The sequence below is a fragment of the Diorhabda carinulata genome, chromosome 5 (genome assembly GCF_026250575.1).
Source record: "Diorhabda carinulata isolate Delta chromosome 5, icDioCari1.1, whole genome shotgun sequence".
Classification (NCBI taxonomy): Eukaryota; Metazoa; Arthropoda; class Insecta; order Coleoptera; family Chrysomelidae; genus Diorhabda; species Diorhabda carinulata.
Genome location: NC_079464.1, coordinates 7,239,425 through 7,258,987, shown reverse-complemented (window position 1 = coordinate 7,258,987; position 19,563 = coordinate 7,239,425). Strand labels below are relative to the sequence as shown.

Below are 19,563 nucleotides of genomic sequence, written 5' to 3'. Positions count from 1 at the left end.
CAACTAAATTCTTTGTGTGAATAAATATATAAAAAATTTCAATACTTTGAATATAAATAATGTAAATCTAGAACTTACCAATGGAACACCTGGTCCTAGGTATACGTGTTATTAAACTATATTGTGAAATTTACGGTTGTAAACTGAACCAGCACCCGGCACTCAGTCTAATAGATCTCAGCATCAACACTGTACCACAAATTTAATAAATATCCTGATGTTAGTGCCCATTTCATATATTAACCTATTTTATAAACACTTGCACTTAAATTTTGAAAACACAAAAACAGTTACCACTCACGATTGTTATTATTTCACATAAATTTAAATTCATTTTAGTAGACAATATACCTCTATATAAGTTCAACTACAAATCCTTTGTGTAGTTAATTAGGGGGTTTTATTAACGTTTTTTATACCCTTTTTAATTCAACTAGAATAAAACTTTTATTTGATTAGAATCACTTTCACGAATGCTGATTGAATTCAACTTTTAACTATGCTCACTCTATAACAAAAAAAAAACGGTTCAGGTACGAATAATTCAGGAGGTGAAATAGCGACTGAGAGTCGAAATGTCCGTACTACAAACTGTTCATGTCAAATCTGTGTTTCACTGCGCATTCGGAGCTCGGTAGATCATCGGATGTAGTATTTTAAACGAAGACTTCAACCGACAGTCGGTCGATCGACCTTATACAAGGTGTTCTTGAAAATTATTTGTATATAGTGAAGTAGTTTTATTTAACATTTAAAAATTAAAAGGCTTATAAAAAATATATCTTACAATTATGTATGTCTTAAATTAGGATAAATCAAATATGTATTAAGACATGCCAATAACAATGTTTGCCGGCTGTAAGGTTAATTAAGGGTCATTGAAAATCCGAAGTTTCAGTTCGTAGTGGTGAATAATAGTCAGTGAAGAGTGGGAAGAATCATATTAAAAACGTCGTAAATCCGGTTCTTTTTATACAGTAAGGTGCAAAAGTAGGTCAGAATACAGAAATTACTTATGCTATCGAATAGAATCATATTTATCTAGAGCAAAATATTTAGTGGTAGTCAGTGGCGTAACTATACCATTTTAAACAAATTCGCCAATATAAAGATTTTAATTTATAATCACTACGTGAACAAATTTTATAACTACTTGATTTTCTAATAACTCTCTTTAATTTAAAGTGAATATTGAACTGGCATCACAATTGTAGTTTAAGTAAATAGTATAAATCATTAAAATTCCTTTCTTCGAACTTTCTGTTTAGCAAAAGTGTTAATGGCATCATCAGGGCATTTGAAAAAGAGTGAAATTGGCTGAAGTGATTTTGAAGGAAAGAACACAAAGTTCATTTAAAATATGGACTAACCGAAAAATTGGAAATAACCGAGCTCGCTGTAAGTCAAAATCTTGAAATAAATATAAACAATGTAAAATTTATAAAAATGTATCCAATAATAAATTGTTGATTTGATTTGAAAGTATTGAGATTATTAAATGTGCGAAAAGTTTATATAGGGACAAAGACAAAGCTTGTCGGACAAGCGTAAACCGGCACCGACGAATTTACCGGAATGAATTTTCATTTCTTGGTCGGTTGTTGTTAGTGCCGGATGTGGTCACATGATTGTTTAATAATGATAGATAGTGAAATTTTGATCGCCGCAATTTTTAGAAGACCTGCCTTGTTTTGTCTAATGTTATCCTAATCTACTGCCAAAAGCGTTGCTCATCTTGCTTAAAAGTCGAGAAGATGATGATATTCTCCGTGAACTGCTCGGTCTTAATTCACTGGAGGATTCAGTGCCTGGCATTTTGTATCCGTAACAACACATTTTCCAGTAGCACAAACTCTTCATCTGAGGATGAACGGCAGGCAATCAGCGTCGTTTGTGCATGAACCAGTAGAAAAACTGACGCTGGTTTTCAGCGCCTACAGTAGACGCTGGATAATCTGCTTTCTTTGTGTGTGCGGCCTAAGGAATTAATGTGAAATTTCCTGCCGGAGAGGCTCTCCCACTGGAATTATTTATAGCTAAAATAGGCAAAAAATGCTATATCTTTATGTTCTATCGAATGTTTTACATAAGTTTTCATCACTTTTAGATTTGAAAATAATCGCTCGGCACTAGCCGTAGTCAAAAAATGGTGAGAAATAACAGATCCAGTGCACCATTCAGGAAAGCCTGAAGATAAAAAATGATTCTTTATTATTAACAAAGTCAATAAGATGTCTTATAGAAAAGGGGCGAAAAAGTCTTTCTGATATACAAAATTCACTCGGTGATTCCCATTAATTGAATTTTAACGATTTTTTATACACTTTTTTACTTGTATATGCAACTAAATAGGTAAGTTACGTAAAGACTAAATTATTTTTTTACTAAATGTGTAATGTGTAAAATTTTGCTGGGGGTCCATGACATATTGCCGACTTGCCATCCTGTAGTTACCCCTCTGGTGGTGGCAGTTTAAAATTGAGCTGGAAGTTTATTAGGCTGCACCAATTATAGAAAGATAATCTGCAAACTGATATTTCAACTGCTAACAGCAGACTTAAAAGTAGTAATAACTGGCTAATTAACACGTTGAACCACCGTGCGATCCGTAGGCCCGCAACTGACCTTTACTCACAGCCCAGAGTGGTCCTATGGACTGCGCGACGTATTTTATTTCAAACATTCTCCCAATGGACCTTATTTTAATTTCTTCTACAGTTAGGTTGGACCGTCCTGGGTTCTTGAAACATTACATAATTCAAATAATATTTGACTAAAATTTTTCATTTCGGCCACCTTTACGTTACCTTGATCTGATATGATATTTTCCAAAACACATCGCACATTTTTGTGCACTTTACATAAAAACATAAATCATTCCAAGGATGGAAAAGCAAAGAAAATTTAGTTTTTCCAAACTGCATGTAGAGTGTACCTTCAACGACATGTAATGAAAAGATTTATTTCGAATAAAAAGTGCAAAATATTTTATTGGGAAAAGTTTTAGCCCAGAGCGGGCCTTGGAACCACACGTCATATGGGGTGTAAAAACACAAAAAAATTTTTTAGACCCTAGGGAACGTTTATCAAGTTTGGTTGGGGGTCAACGTGTTAAGAATGCGTTTCAGGTTAATTTGGAGCCCTAATATAGGGAAAAAACATGAGAAGAATGCTTTCAAATGAATAACAAAGCCCCACCATTGAACTTAAGCAGTATGAAAAAGTATAGAAGAACAGTGCTACAAATTCCCACCTGGAAGATCAATTTTTCTTGTTACTCGAGTGGTTTTCAGTTTCCTATTTTTTTTCTTAAAAATATGAACTTGATTTAATGCCTAGAAGGGCAGTGTGGAAGGGAAGTGCGACTTTTTAATGAAAAAAAAATATTTTATATCTCCTTTTAAGTCTAAACAAACTATAATAATCTTTCGAAAGTCCCGCAAAATACACGTTCATCTCTGTCATTTAAATTTGTTAGGGAATATACAGTAACCGAAGGGGGCCAGATCAGGTGCATATGATGGATCTGGCAATAAATCGAGTCGCAAATTGGTAAATTTTTCTACAACAATCTAGAAAGATTCAGCAGGAGCATTGTCGTGATGGAATAAAACTTTTTTATTAAGAATTGCGATCGTTTATTTTTAATTTCAGCATCAAAACGTGTCAGTAAATCAGCATAACACTAGAAAGTTATAGTTTTCTCTTTTTCCAAATTAGTAATAAAAATTATACCTTCGGAATATTAAAACACTATGGCCATGATCAAAAACTGTGGATCGTGGAAGAAAAAGCGGTTTTTGCTTTCTCGCTAGCTCGTTCCTCAAATTAGGTTCATTTTTTCGGCTACATATCTGTTTCTGTAGTATATTCAATTTTCATTTACGATATATCGAAGCAAAAAATCAATTTCATTCCATTTCAAGATATTCAAGCAATTTTGTGACTTTTTCATACGAACGAGCTTTTAACTAACATTAAGCTATCGCTGCATCCACCTTGTAGATCCTTTTTTTCCATGTAAAACATTGCATACTACTTTGAATGAAAGATTTACTCCATTAGCTATCACGTACATTTATTCGACAATAGCTAAATCCAGAAACAAGAATTAACACATGGGATGAAATACGTTCATGATAATATCTATGTAACTTTTTCTTGATTTCTTCAATTATTTTTCCACATAATTTGTGGTCTTTCAACGTAGCGAAAGTGTTGTCAACCTCTGGAAAATAACTATCTATTTCCGGTGTAACCGGGATTATCTTCGGATAAATATCTAAAAATCTTCTTTAACCACATCTGGTAAATTGTTCTTTCATTCGCACTTTGAGTTTTTATGGATATTATTATTTATGGGACATGACACTTTGTATTTAAAACTTTCGACAATAAATCTGCCATTCTTTAGCTTTAAAAAACTATGTAAGTTCTAGTCGGATTCCGAAAACCGACAAATATATCCCATAATTATTTCCATACAGTTATCCTTTTAAGAACCTGGCATCCTACCTAATCCTCCACTTAAGGAGCTGGGTACTTCTCAGAATAACACATCGCCCTACCTGATATTTGCTATTTACAGTTTTTCAAGTTGCTACCTGTTGAAAAAATGTTGATAGTTTTTATTTGAAAGTAACAGAGAAGAATAAATCAAGCAGGCAAACAGATATAAGTTATAGTTAGTAACTTTTTTTATCATGACTTTACTGATTTTTATCATCGGTAATCAATTGTCCTGTAAATTAAAGTGACAATTCGTTCCTGATTTTGCGAGACAGTCTCGATTTTTTCCTACATGTCCCGCTAAAGAAACTTCCCGAAATACGTCCCGGAAAACGCGTCCATGATTTCAGTACCCGGACGGATAATAATAATAATGCTACTTGCATCATTAAAATAAATTTTACAGATCTGATTGCATAAATCGACAACACTATTTGAGTATTCCTGGTAGAAGGTATCTGGAAGGTTTATGATATATCAGTTAGGTAATCTTGTAGTGTGACCAAAATTCATTTTTGTATTTTTGGAACTGTACTCAACAGCCTTTGGGTGATTTTGGGACGATCTAGAACTGCAAGACTCCAAGATCAATCTATTTCTGTTATATTTTGGGAGGACTTTGTTCAATTTTTTTTGTTTCCCGACAACAATTTCAGCTAAGCTACATGATATGCCGATGTTTTGTCAGTTATTGACTTATTTGTTGACCTAGATTACAGTATTCGATGCTTCTTGCAGCAGTATCCAAAAGTTTCGAGTTGTAAAATAACTTTGTTCAACTCAAAGAATTTTTCGATGGAAAAGTAAACTGAGAAAAGGAATTGGAAGACCAGTACCAGAACCAGAAAACTCAACAAGTAAATATTAGAAACAGAACTGATTGGAATATTCTATTTTCATGTAAACCAGGGGCAACTTTCGAAAAAAAACCTGAAGCGGAAAAGTTATTTTCAGACTGCCATACTTTGGGTTAGTTTGACTAAAAAAAAAGTTGAAATTGGCGAAATTTGAAATTGCGAATTTCGCTTCAGAGATTCATTTGTGAGGTGCCTCCGTGGTATATTGTTCAGTGGTTAAACTAAGAAAATATCACTTTGGCAAACGATCACAGTCAATTTTATTAAAGTTGGCTGACTTGATAATTAAAAATGCGTTTTTTGGTAGAAAGACTCGAACTCTGTTCGGTTCTGGCCGAAAGGTAGAAGCCGTTCGGGATATATTGGTTTTTCACTTGTCAAATGAAAACTAAACAACCTTATTTTAATCGGGGCTGCGGCATCTCAATTTTGGATTGAGTATTTTTTAGCCAGAACTGCCAGAGGAACAATCTGTCATCTCTACAAGTGAACTCACTAGTGCGTGAAAAATATGCAGGTGGTAGAAACAGCCCCGTTAGGAAGCTAAATCCGTCCCGTCTCTTAGTCTATTTCTATCTACATATTCCCATTTTTTACAAAATGAACTACTCAATAGTAGTACAAATGAATTTTATTTTTAATGAGAATGAATGATTGCATTTCTATCTAAGTGCATTTTTCCTAGATTTTATGTCGCAATTTACGAAAAATAATGTTACGCCAATGGACAGCGTTTACCGACAATGCTTGTATGTTTTTATTCACTGTAATATTCTTTGTTTAGTCTACATTATCTTGAACAACTGATTTTAGTCTTTGGAGAGGTTAGTTTTTAATATTTTTTCAAAACTTTGTACTTATCTATATATAAAGAATTTAAAAAACGATTAGAAAGTTTATATTTCTGCATTTCTTTAGCGATAAAGATAAAACATTGGATTTTATCCCGAAATGTTACCTTCATATAACGAATCTGAATAAAATATTATAACATATTTTCAAGAACTATGACCTAAGCTCAAGTAGTTCATCAGCTAGCTTATTGTGGATCCTATTCCCAGCGCCCGCTCCAGTGCCGGCTGACCCGGACATTTATCCGAGGCGGCAAATCTGAAGGGCGGAATTTTGGTCGTTATTGACAAAATATTGATAAGCAGTTAATCAATTTATTATATATATTATGTATTTGATGATTTTTTCTTCAGTTAAAATCAACATAAATTTATATTTCGTATTTATAGTTTAATATTTTCTAAAAAGGATTTGTCATTGTTTCTAATGAAGAAAATAATAATTGCCTTTATCATTTATTCATTCATTAAAATCAACGGGCTCAAAGGACATAACAATGAGGCCAATATGAGAGGCCGCAAAGCAGGAGTGCAATGTAGAATTATAAATTTAAATTCGCGAGCCTTCCACATTCCATCTAGTAGCCACTTTCTCAATTAAAAACATTGTAACATGCCATTTGTGGCATAGTAGTCACTTCGGATTTATTTGTTCTAAATTTCGAGTTTTTGAAGAAATTAATTTGTTATCGACCTCCGCTCCATTCGAGGAAATCAATAAAACCTCGAAATTGATTCGAATTCTTCCTCTACCTATCTACACTTCAAGCAAAAGTAAATTTTAATAAATTTGTGGTGATTTTATTCTTTCTATTCTCTGTTCTACAGCTGCCAGGTTGGGAGTTTCCACAACAATCACCAGACTACAAACTCAAACTCAACTCTAACATCTGGGAATCCAGTTGAGAGCTGCTGTTAATACGAATTTATAATTTTTTCAATAAATTTATTTGTTGCTGAAACCTTTTCTATTGTTCTTAGCAATAAATATTAATTTGGATAATCGTGTCAGGGAATAGTTTTGGATTGTTTAATTTTTATTTTAATTTAATTCATAAGGTGTTTCCAGCTTTTCCGCCTTTTTTAATAATATTTAACGTCGTTCGTTAAAAAGCTGTTGGCGTCCAATTTAATATTAATTGTTCTGGGTACAAGTTTTTATATACTTTAACGAGGCCGAATACCACTTACTGAGGAAGAGTTTCCTGTAGGGGATTTAAGGTTACAACATCATTTGAAGACGTTAACAATATCTTTTTTTTTGGTTTCTACTTTTCGATGGGCAATACTATTAAAGGACTAACCATTGAGTGAGACTTGATGGGAGAGTAGGAAAGAGGCCTTAAAGCCCTTAAGGTTTCATTCAGGAAATATTTATGATGCCTTGTTAAGCATTTACGAAAACAAAGAGATAGATAACTTGATAAAAGACGAAGCATCTGGTTTACTAAATTGTATGAAACAGTTTTTGTGTTCATTAGTTATTTGGTATAAAATATTAAACTATATTTATCCAATAAGCAAGCTATTGCAAACAAAAGATTACATAACTGCAAAAAATTCTTTAGGGATCTAAGATCGGAAGAGTCCTTTAATGAAATTATTGTTGATACAAAAGAACTAGCTGATGAAATTGACGTTGAGTCGACAATACAACGACACCGAGTAAGAACCGATCAATAATCCTAAAGGAAAGTATAAAATAGGTTTTTTATTTATTTTAGAATTGATCAAGCACTGAATGCACTGGATACTAGATTTGAACAACTTAATAAACATAGTAATTATTTTCAATTCTTGTATAATATATACGACTTAATAACATATCTAAAGAAAGTGTATTAAAACACCGCAAGGATTTGCAAATAATTTCAACTGATGGCGATTCTGTTAACATAAATAGGATAGAATTAGCGGAGGAAATTTCTGCAATTTCTGCGCTTTTGGGGGGAAAAGCAAGCATAAACGGAATAATGAAATTAATAACAACTCCAAACCTTAGTCTTGCTTCAAAATATTGTTTACTATACCAATAACTGTAGTAAGTGGGGCAAGGAGTTTCTATAAATTAAAATTAATAAAGAACTTACGATCCACTACCCCGCAAAATCATCTTAACGATTTGGCTGTTTTGGCTATTGAACAAGAAATAACTGATCTAATTAACATGAAAGAGATAATAAAAAAGTTCAGAACTTAAAGTGAGAAAAAAAATATTTCTGTGATTTTAGCGAGTTTCTTTAAACGTGTTACTTTTGTTCCCTTTTAATCATATGCTATAATTTTTGCTTATTTGCTTATACAGTAATGTAGAATGTTAAGGAGTATCGGAAAGATTTTTCTTATATGTAATGTTTTGTTCAAGTCCAGAAAAAGTAAAAACATTATAAATTTATTTTCGTACGTTTTGGTAAAATTCTGTAAAATAATTATTGTGAATATTGTGAATATTGTGAATCTATTGCTCTGACTAAAAAAAATTGTTTAATGGAGCGGCAAATTTGTCTTTTTGTCCGGGGCGGCAAAAAAGCTAGAGCGGGCGCTGTCTTCCCAGATCACAGTTTCTGAACGTTGCATCCAATTTTTGGTTGAAGTTTTGAATTTAAAACACGATCGTCTACAAAGAGGCGTCTACACGAGACGTCTACAAAACTTTTGACTTATATTATGTACTTTTTTGTCCTTAATTCTTCCATGATATCTACTTAGTTGTGTAATAGATGGTGGATGTTATTGAGTAGTCATCAACGATTTATTCACTCACACGGAATTTACACTAAAGTTTAATACTAATAAGCTACCTTTATGCTGAAATACCGTAAAGTATTAAAACTGCAAGCCTTAGTTTCCTTTCAATTAGGCTTAGGCAGTTCCAGACTTTATATCGCTTCCAAATTAAGGATTTGAACAGTTTTAACACTGATGTTCGCTTATATGAATAAGTTCTATTGAACGACTCTAGGAGGTAAAGAAGTAAAGTGTGCACATTCAGTTTCAGCTCAGGACCATAGTATAGTGAAATGATCGTTCACGGAAGATCTGAAAATCCAATGATCAATTTTCATTAAGAACACCATTTTCGTGCCGCATGACCTTTTATAAATAGTTTTCAATAAAGTTGGAGCAAACCTTTAATCAAATATGTACCTAGAATATTTTTTATTAGAAATCATGTCTACCTGAGACCATTCAGAATGGATAAGTCGAATACCGACTGTTTTAGTTCTTTTGTGTAAATTATACAATCGAGAACAATAATAACTCTGCCGTCTGTATAAATTTTGAAAATTAGCACATTGTAATTTTTTTAGCATCTTTCCACTTTCCATTAATAATGTATAATCATCATTTTGCCTCCTATTCTAAATTTCTTCTATAAATTACTTAACTGAAAAAAGGAACCAGAACATTTTTTTTAAATTTCTATGTGCAGCTGTTTTCCATTAGACTCTTTTATTATCACAAAAGGTTCTAACGAATTGGTAATCAGAGCCGTAACGAAATAGGGTAAATTAGATATTAAAATGATTTTGGAAATGAATAGAGCAAAAAGCAGATTAACAGTATGAAGAGATATAAATTATTTAACCCTCAAAAATATTAGTGAAAAGTTGATAAATAAAAAAAAACGTTTTTGGGTGCTAGATCTGGAAAATGCAGAGGGTGGTAACCAATACGTAATACAATTCATAAATTTCGGGCTTGGAGTCATTGAAGATTGATAAGATACGTTGGAGAAGTACTTTCTTTTTCTTCAAATGTGATTGCAGTTTCTTTTTTTATCTTATTAAGACAGTGACGCGTACTACTTCCTTTTATTGTTTTCACTCTTTTAAAGGATAGACGATGAATATAATACCATGACTATCCAAAAAAAAAAAACGATCGCCATTACTTTTCCGACCGATGAAACCGTCTTTTGGAGCAGGTTCGCTATTTGAAATCCACTGTATTAACTGTTGTTTTGTTTCAGGAATATTGAGATGAACTCATTTTGCTTAAATCGCGTGAATGAGGCCTTGGAAATGTACATACGAATACGCTTTTGGAAAACGCGACACTCGACACGTGCATAGCTTACGCATGCTTAATAATTCAGTCAGTATTTGGCAAATAAATTTTTTTACATCCTGATAACCTCTTCTATATCTCTAACTTTAATCCAACGGTTTTCCACTAGCATTTGGTGACATAGCGATGGTTTTCTAACGCAATCTCATATCTCAAAAACTACTACTTTTCAGGAATGACAAAAAACGTTTTATAATGAAATTGAAATTTTTTTTATTAATTTAAAAAATATTCACTGTCTTCATAAATTTTCAAGATGAGTTTAGTATTTAAAACATTTAATCATTATTTTTTTTTATTTTTTGAGATACATGTTTGCTGCAAAGGAAAAAAATTAACATACGTAGTATTCTTACAAATATAAGTACATTAAAACGTTTTGTAAATTATTTTATTTTGCGAACAAATCATACTTAAACGAAGAAAAGTGTTAAACTTCTTAGTTATTTCAATATGTTACTCTGTTAAATTTAGTTAAATTTGTTGTCTTAATTCCAGTATTAGTATTAATATCACATAGTTTCATTTCAATACTTTTAATCACTTTTATCGACTTTTCGAATAGAGTATATACAGCCAATACTTGCAGATTTTAAAAAAATATCATTTTTAATTTTCATTATTCACGTATCTTAAATTTTCATAAAAAGATTGATAGTCCTTAGGTATTAATGGTTTGAGAGATAATAAGTCCAAGTATTTTTGCTTAGTTAACGGGATTTCTTTGGAATATAAATCCAGTATTGACAGAAATTTTTTTGTTCAAATATGATTACTTCATGGCAATTCCAAAAAACTGAATAAGCAAAAACTTTTCCAGCAGATTTTTGGACACGAAACTTTTTAGGTCTTGGAGAACCAGAGTGTCACCATTCCATCGATTGTTGCTTTGTTTCTGGATCGTAGAAATATACCCAAGTCTCACCTTTGCACGCTTTTGGTCAACATTCAAACATTTGGAGATCCATTTTGCAGCAAATTTTCTCATGTCCAAATTGACGTGAAAAATATGATCGTATTAAATATTCAATGCTTCAGATATCCGTTTTAGCCCAATTCGACGGTCTGATAAAATCATGTCATGAACTGCATCGATATTTTCGGGGACTGGCCTTCCCGATCAGTCATTATCTTTAATAGAAAATTTACCTCTTTTGAAGCTTGCAGTCCAATTTTTCACGGTCGCATACGAAGTACATTGATCACCAAGGGTATTAAGCATATCTTCGTAAATATGCTTACCTGTTAACCCAATTAAATACCTTTTAATTTATTGCGTAACTCTGGTTTACTTTTTTGACGTCAAACTTTACACCGACACTTTTAATAAATTATTGTTCGTTGCTATGGTAACGTAATATTTTGTTTATGCATGGAACTAGTTTAGGCTAACTAGATATCAATACATCCTCGTATGAAACTATTGAATGCACAGAAACGAGGGAGAGGTCACTGGTACTTTGGTAGCACTTGACATAGTGTAGTAGTACAGTACAATAAAAAGTAACATAGTTTGAATTGTATCTCTCTCTATGGTTTCATTCCTTCATGACGTTTTCAGATGAACTGGTAAATATTCAAATAATTTTCACATCACATCAACATACAGATCACAAAAATTTAACATTTGGAGAATTAAATTTCCTCATACCACTACTCATCCCATGCCCATTTAATTCGTTTCGAGTATTTTTCATGAAAATATGAAAACATGGCAATTATAGTAATGATATTTTATCATATCTTTGTCTTTTCATATACTTTTTGCTTTCGATTGTAGATGTTTCCAACTGGGGAAAAATTTAATTAGAAGATTTTTAATTAAAAATATCATCACCAGTGCCAATCGCGTCAGGGTTTGTTTATCTATATAATTAATTGAGAAAAAAAATATTTCATCAAAAAAAAGATAAAGGATATAGGCTAGGGTCCTTTTACATTATGAATAATTTCTGATATCGATTTTTTTTTCATCCGTTATCTACATACGTTGTGTTAATAACAAAAAATCCTTGTTTATCTACGACCTACAAAAAATTGTAACGCCGGGGACATACGTTCTGTGATCCGGGAAAGTAAAAGTACATCGAGAAGTATGGATCGGGCTCAAAAGTGTCCAGGTGTAGTCCTGGTATTCTCTATTGGCCCGAACCGGAACACACGACCGGGACAATTGTCCGACGCCTATATAGTGGGTCTTGTAGAAAGGTCTGAGCTTTGGGGCAAAATATATTTATAAATAAGGAAAAAGAACCAAACGAAAAACAATTTGAGAATGTTTTGCAAAATATTTTCTAATGTTTATAAAGTCCTTGAATGTGAATCTTTATCTACTTATCGAAGTTCGAAGCTCATTGAAATACTTAATATTATCATCCAGCGACTCTAAAAATAAAGTTAATTTTAATCTGATTTGAAACTTGAAAAATAAAGTACAGAAATTTAACTAAATAAGAGTTTTATACAAAATAAAAATATGAAATTTAGTATTGTAGAAAACATTGATGGGATGGATATTTTTAATTATTTTACGGGCGTTTACTCAGGTCGTGTGTTGAATACTGCAAATTGCTCTCAAGTCCAGACAAAGCCCGGACCGGACGTTGATCCGGATCGTGTGTCCCCGTCCTAATATACACGCTTCTATACCTCTTTCAATATCGATGAAGTTTCGTTTCAAGCATTCCTTGAAATGTATACTCAGAATAAAAAAAATGGTCAGCACTATTCGAAAAAAAAACATATAAATTCGCTACGTTTGTATTTAGTTGAAAAACAAATTTATAAACATGAAGAATGGATAATATAATTCGTAATAGGTTTTTCTCAACGTAAACTATTAAGTTCAGCATTTTCAAGCACAAAAAGTATTGTTTCCAGTTCATATGGTAAATTAAAACTAAATTATATTAAAAATTAAAAAAAAAATTGTTTGTATAGTTAGTTTTTAATAATTAAAAAAACCCGTCTTCAGGATAGATGTAAAACTTTTGGGTATTGCTCATACTAAATATTCTGTACACTCTACCAACACTCACAATTACAATATCTGATGCACGTTTCGATAACCGAGTTATCATCTTCAGCGACTGAAGATAAACAGATTAGTCTCTGAAGACGATCACTTGGTTAACGAAACGTGCGTCAGATAGTGTAATTTTCAGTGTTAATGTAGTGCTGGTGTAAGCAGTGACTCAACCAATTACGACACTTTCTATAAAAGGATGGTGGAGGTCGTCTACATATCATCATTCAACTTTCCAGGTTACATATAATAACCTATTAATTTGTTACCTAAAGTTTTTGCTTAAACATAAACTTTAAGAGGTTTTCGCAGGTAGCCTTGTTCATAAAATGAATACATTTAAAAACATTTTGAATTGGGGCTGACTTTTCCTGTAATATTTGACAAAAACTCACTCTATCACGTAGATCGTCTGGTAAAAGCTCTTGGACTTGTTAGTCACTCTTTGAGTATTCTCGAAGAGGTTTTTTGACTTGTTTACACAGTTTTTACATAAAAAATCTTGAAATAGAATGATTAAAAGTGTAGAATTAATTTTGAATCTCCCAGATACAAACTGTGTTTAGATATACAATCAAAGGACGGGTTTGATGTGGTTCATTGGAATACACAAGTGGACCATATGCTGTGAATTATCATCACTCTGTTCACTTATAAGCTTCTAAATTGGTGATTCAGTCACTAATAAAAATCACGATGATCACTCATAAGTATATTGTGTAGTAACCACGGATATCTAATATTTGGATTTATACGGACTTCGTTGCGATAAAACTCTTTTATGTTCTGTAGAAAGCCCATAGCGATCTGAATCACGTTCAATACATGTCAAGTTAACGCAAATTTTTGCCGTATCCCAATAATGTGGCATTTGTGTTCGTGTTTTATTTGGACTCAAACTTCAACGATTAGAGATGAAGAAAGACTACGACAAGATGGCATACAACGAAAGTTCACCCGTATATTATCGAATAGATACCAAACAAATTGATCTCACACAGAGGAGATGAACTAACTGCATCTCAGACCTATCTACTACAATTAAAGAACATTTGTGCTTTGAGTCGAAGTGTTTTCGAAAGTTAAAGGGTTAAGCTACAGGAATGCAGCAACTAGATGTCGATCCCTCTAATAATAAATTTTCATTTTATGTTTGTTATTTTAACTAAACCTTTGTTTCAATACAATGTGCTTTTTTTCGTAGAATACCAAAAGATTAAAAATTGTATGGCCCACTTTGTAAATTCTAACATATTTTGTAATCAAATTAGCGAATAAAATCTATTTCTTTGAAAAACAAAGTAGTTCCAATAATCTGACTATTGTTCTCGTTGGATGTCAAGACTATTAAGTACACTATGCGAGTTCTTAAATACTAATCCTAATTTATAAAAAAGTTACAATTAATCATATTTATGGTTGTCATATCAATAGAAAAATAAGGCTAAGTCATATGTAAGTAAGTAAGGGTCATATGGAACCTCTTAAGTAAGACGTTGAGGACGGTCAGTTCACAATAAATTTTAACGAATACAATAATAGAATAGAAGTTAGAAAGGTATATTTCACAGTCAAGGGAATATTATACAGAAATTAGGTAATCCGAGACGATACGTTAATGGAGCATAAAATAAGAGACATATTGTATAACTTAATATATGGTTAACAGATCCTTAATGATTCCCATCAGGAGTGGAGAGATAATTCTTACTTGAAACTTTGCATATCGCTTCCCTTCCATGAGTCCAACAAACTTTTTATCTTTGACTTTTTTCGAAACTGCTGCTTTTTAGAGCTACAAATTTCGAAACATATCGAATTCATGAGTTGTTTTTATCTGATGAATATATGTGTAACTTAAAGCTAATTTGACAATAAATTCAAAAAAAATTTTGTCCGACAGAATAACTGCTGCATTAATCTTGTCCGACGCCTCGAATATGACGAATATACCGGGTTAAAATTTGCAATACTCATTTTACATCAATTGTTTAGTAATTTAAGTATTGTATTGTTTATGTATTTAAACGATTATAGTGTCCGACAAATTGCCTGTTGCGTTTTTAGTGTCCGACAGCTTAAATATGACGATTTCGCGAGATTCTATTGTAACATGCCATTCGACTTCGTACGTTTTTCTTCATTTTGAATATTTCTTTGTTCACTTATTGTGGCATATTAGTCACTTTGGATTTATTTATTTCAACTTTCGAGTTTTTGAAGAAATTGATTTGTTATCGACCTCCCTCTCCAATCGAAAAATTCAATAAAATCTCGAAATTGATTCGAATTCTTCCTCTACCCATCTACACTTCAAACAAAAGTAAAATTCAATAAACTTGTGGTAATTTTATTCTTTGTATTCTCTGTTTTCACGACAACCACCAGACTACAAACTTAACCTCAACTCTAACATCTGGAATTCCAGTTGAGAGCTGCAACCATTCCGGATTTCCATAGATTTCCAGCCTTACCTTTAATATATAGACAAGTCTGAGTTGTTTTCAATTTATAACTGCTTTTGTTCGTTGTGCTCTTTTGCATACGTAGTTAATTCGAATTTATTATTTTTTCAATAAATTTATTTGTTGCTGAAGCTTTTTTTATTGTTCTTAGCAATAAATATTAATTTGGATAATCGTATCCAGGAATAGTTTTGGATTGTTTAATTTTCATTTTAATTTAATCCATACGGTGTTTCCAGCTTTTTCCGCTTTTTTTAATAATTACTTATTTAATATCAACGTCGTTTGTTAAAAAGCTGGTGGCGCCCAATCTAATATTAATTGTTCACCCCATCGGAGTACCAGTTTTTATATACTTTAACTGAGGCCGAATACCACTTTGTAAGTTTCCTGCCGGGGTTATAAAATTGGCACCCAGTTAAACCTATTGTTTACTTATTACTTGGGTGTTGTGTATGAACAATATTCGTTAAATAAATTAATTTTTTTTTAGTATCCAAATTTTCCTGTAGTCATTTCTCGTGAATTTGCATTATACTGGAAAGCAGTATAAATTATAAGATTTGCTTTGTTGTTAGGTAGAGCAACTATATTTTTTTACAGATTCTAGGTCATTTTTTGTTTTAAATTAATTTAGTTATTTCAATTTATTTTATGTTTTCGTTTTTTTCCTCATTTCGTCGTAAAAACTTGTTTAAATATATGGACTTAGAAAATATTTGCCGTTTCTTTAAGTATATTGTTCTCCTTTTAAAATTGATATTATTAATATACCAGTTTCTTCAAAATTAAAGCTTCTCTCTTAAAATTTTCAATTTGATTAGTGACAGTAAGTGACAAGTTTAAAGTTTATTTTTAAATATTATATTAGATGCAAGCCAATCATTTGAAAACTTACGAACTCTTATGAGATCAGTATCAGAAATGTACCTGTACCTGATACGTTTGAGGAAAAGCTGTAAACACCTTATGAATTACATTAAAATGAAATAAAAAATTAAACAATCTAAAACTATTCCCGGACGCGATTATCCAAATTAATATTTATTGCTAAGAACAATAGAAAAAGTTTCAGCAACAAATAAATTTATTGAAAAATTATAAATTCGCATTAACTGCGTATCCAAAACAAAAGCAGTCATAAATTGAAGAACTCATACTTGTCTATATATTAAAGATAAGGCTGACTTATCTATGGAAATCCGGAATGGTTGCAGTTCTCAACTGGATTCCCAGATGTTTGAGGTTGAGTTTGTAGTCTGGTGGTTGTTATGGAAACTCTCAACCTGGCAGCTGTAGAACAGAGAATAGAAAGAATAAAATCACCACAAATTTATTAAAATTTACTTTTGCTTAAAGTGTAGATGGGTAGAGGAGGAATTCGAATCAATTTCGAGGTTTCATTGAATTTCTCGAATGGAGTGGGAGGTCGATAACAAATTAATTCCTTCAAAACTCGAAAGTTATAATAAATAAATCCGAAGTGAAATACTATTCGACCACACACTAAGCTGGAACTACCATATTATAAACCTTCTCCTAGCTTGCAATAAACGACTGAACTTACTGAAAATGCTAACGAACAAAGAATGGGGTGCAGATCGACAAACATTACTAACATTGTACCGAACACTTATTCGATCAAAACTGGATTATGGATCAATTGTATATTCAACAGCAAACAAATCGCTACTGAAAAAACAGCTTTCACAACTCAGCCTTACGTTTGATGGGTATTCAGGTGCATTCAGAACAACAGCAGTGGAAAGTCTGTACTGCGAATCAGGGGAATCATCCTTGGGAGACAGAAGAATATATTTGAGTCTTACATATGCAGCCAAACTAAAATCCAATCCTTCCAATCCGACCCTCCAAAACTGCTTCTCCAAGAACTTCCCAAATCTTTTTTCAAATAAACCCAGAACCCCCAAACCTTTCTATGCTAGAATTCGATCATATCTAAGCGAATTAAATTTCTTTATTCCTGAATACCTTCCTATCGAATCTTCTCAAACTCAACCATGGACAATAGGAAGCACGAAATTCATTACCCATCTCACCTCTTTCGACAAACACTACACCAACCATAAGCTAATCGAAGGACACTTAAATAACATACTCAATGAGTACAAAAATTTTGTACATATTTACACAGACGCATCAACATCTCAAGACGGTACGGAGATCGCAATCATTACACCAACCTCCAAATATATGATAAAAGCTCCTCAAACCCTATCCACTTTCACTGCTGAATTATACGCAATATATCGAGCTACCCACTTCGCCGCTTCATCAAACGATCCTAATCATGTCATACTCACAGACTCTCTTAGCTCAATCCAAAGTCTTCAAAAAATTCACACCACAAATCCATTAGTAATCAAAATCAAGCAACAACTGCAATACATACAAGACAACAACAAAAAAATAGTATTCTGTTGGATCCCCTCACACATTGGAATAAAAGGAAACGAAGAGGCAGACCTGACGGCTAAGGAAGCTGTAATTAGTGATAGTGCGGATTGCGTGAACTTTTTAACTACTACCGATATTAAAACAATCTTAAAGTGTAAAGTGTTTAATGAATGGGAGATCAAATGGTCAACATCCACACACAAACTTCGCGTAGTGAAAGACTCAATAAAACCATGGTCAATACTACCGAAAAATCGCAGAGATGAAGTTCTTCTAACACGTCTGCGTCTAGGCCATACGCGACTGACGCACAGCTACTTATTCGATGCGAAACCCGAACCAAAATGTAGCAACTGCAATTGCAAATTAACTATAAAACACATAATCGCAGTATGTCCATCTCTTAACTCAGAAAGATCATCATCAAATCTACCACTCGGAACAATACGTGAAATTTTAGGACCAAAATACAACATTACTTACCTTAAAAATTACCTTAAACAGATCTCTATTATAAAATTGATTTAACAATTATTCATAGATTAAATACTTAATCATCTTTACTAAATCGCTAATAACCAGTATACGGTTGATGCGAATTTTGTAATAAAAAAAAATCCGAAGTGACTAGTGTACCACAATAAGTGAACAAAGGAATATTCAAAATGTTTGAAGAAAAACGTAACAAGCCGAATAGCATGTTACAATTTAATTTCGCGAAATCGTCATATTTAATCTGTCGGACTTTAAAATCGCAGCTGACAATTTGTCGCACACTATAAGCGTTTGAATACATAAATAATACAATACATAAATTACTAAACAATTGGTGATATGTATCGCAAATCTTAATCCGGTATATTCGTCATATTCGAGGCGTCGGACAAGATTAATGCAGCAGTTATTCTGTCGGACAAATTTTTTTTTGAATTTATTGTCAAATTAGCTTTAAGTTACACATATATTCATCAGATAAAAACAACTCATGAATTCGATATGTTTCGAAATTTGTAGCTCTAAAAAGCAGCAGTTTCGAAAAAAGTCAAAGATAAAAAGTTTGTTGGACTCACGGAAGGGAAGCGATATGCGAAGTTTCAAGTGTGAATTATCTTTACACTCCTGATAGGACTTATTAAGGATCTGTTAACCATATATTAAGTAATACAATATGTCTTATTTTATGATTCATTAAAACGTATCGTCTCATCTAATTTCTGTCCAATATTAATGTAATTGTGAAGAATCATAAATATACCTATCTAAGTTCTACTTATTATTGTATTCGTTAACTGTAAACGTAAACTGACCGTCCTCACCGTCTTACTTAAGCGCTTCCATATGACCCTTAGACACTTGAAGTTCCATTA

The 19,563-nt window shown here is 32.4% G+C and overlaps 1 protein-coding gene across 4 annotated transcripts in view; it reads right to left on the bottom strand.

The window, feature by feature from the left end:
• The window catches only part of LOC130893595 (leucine-rich repeat-containing protein 24), a 269,555-nt gene that overhangs the window by 48,224 nt on the left and 201,768 nt on the right, over positions 1–19,563 (bottom strand). Inside the window, exon 1 of one of the 4 annotated variants that reach the window (XM_057799812.1) lies at positions 79–678. The exons of the other annotated variants lie outside the window; for them this stretch is intronic. The gene's annotated coding sequence lies outside the window, so the exon portion shown is untranslated. Of the gene's footprint in view, positions 1–78; positions 679–19,563 lie in introns of those variants that run through there. 4 annotated transcript variants of the gene reach the window in all.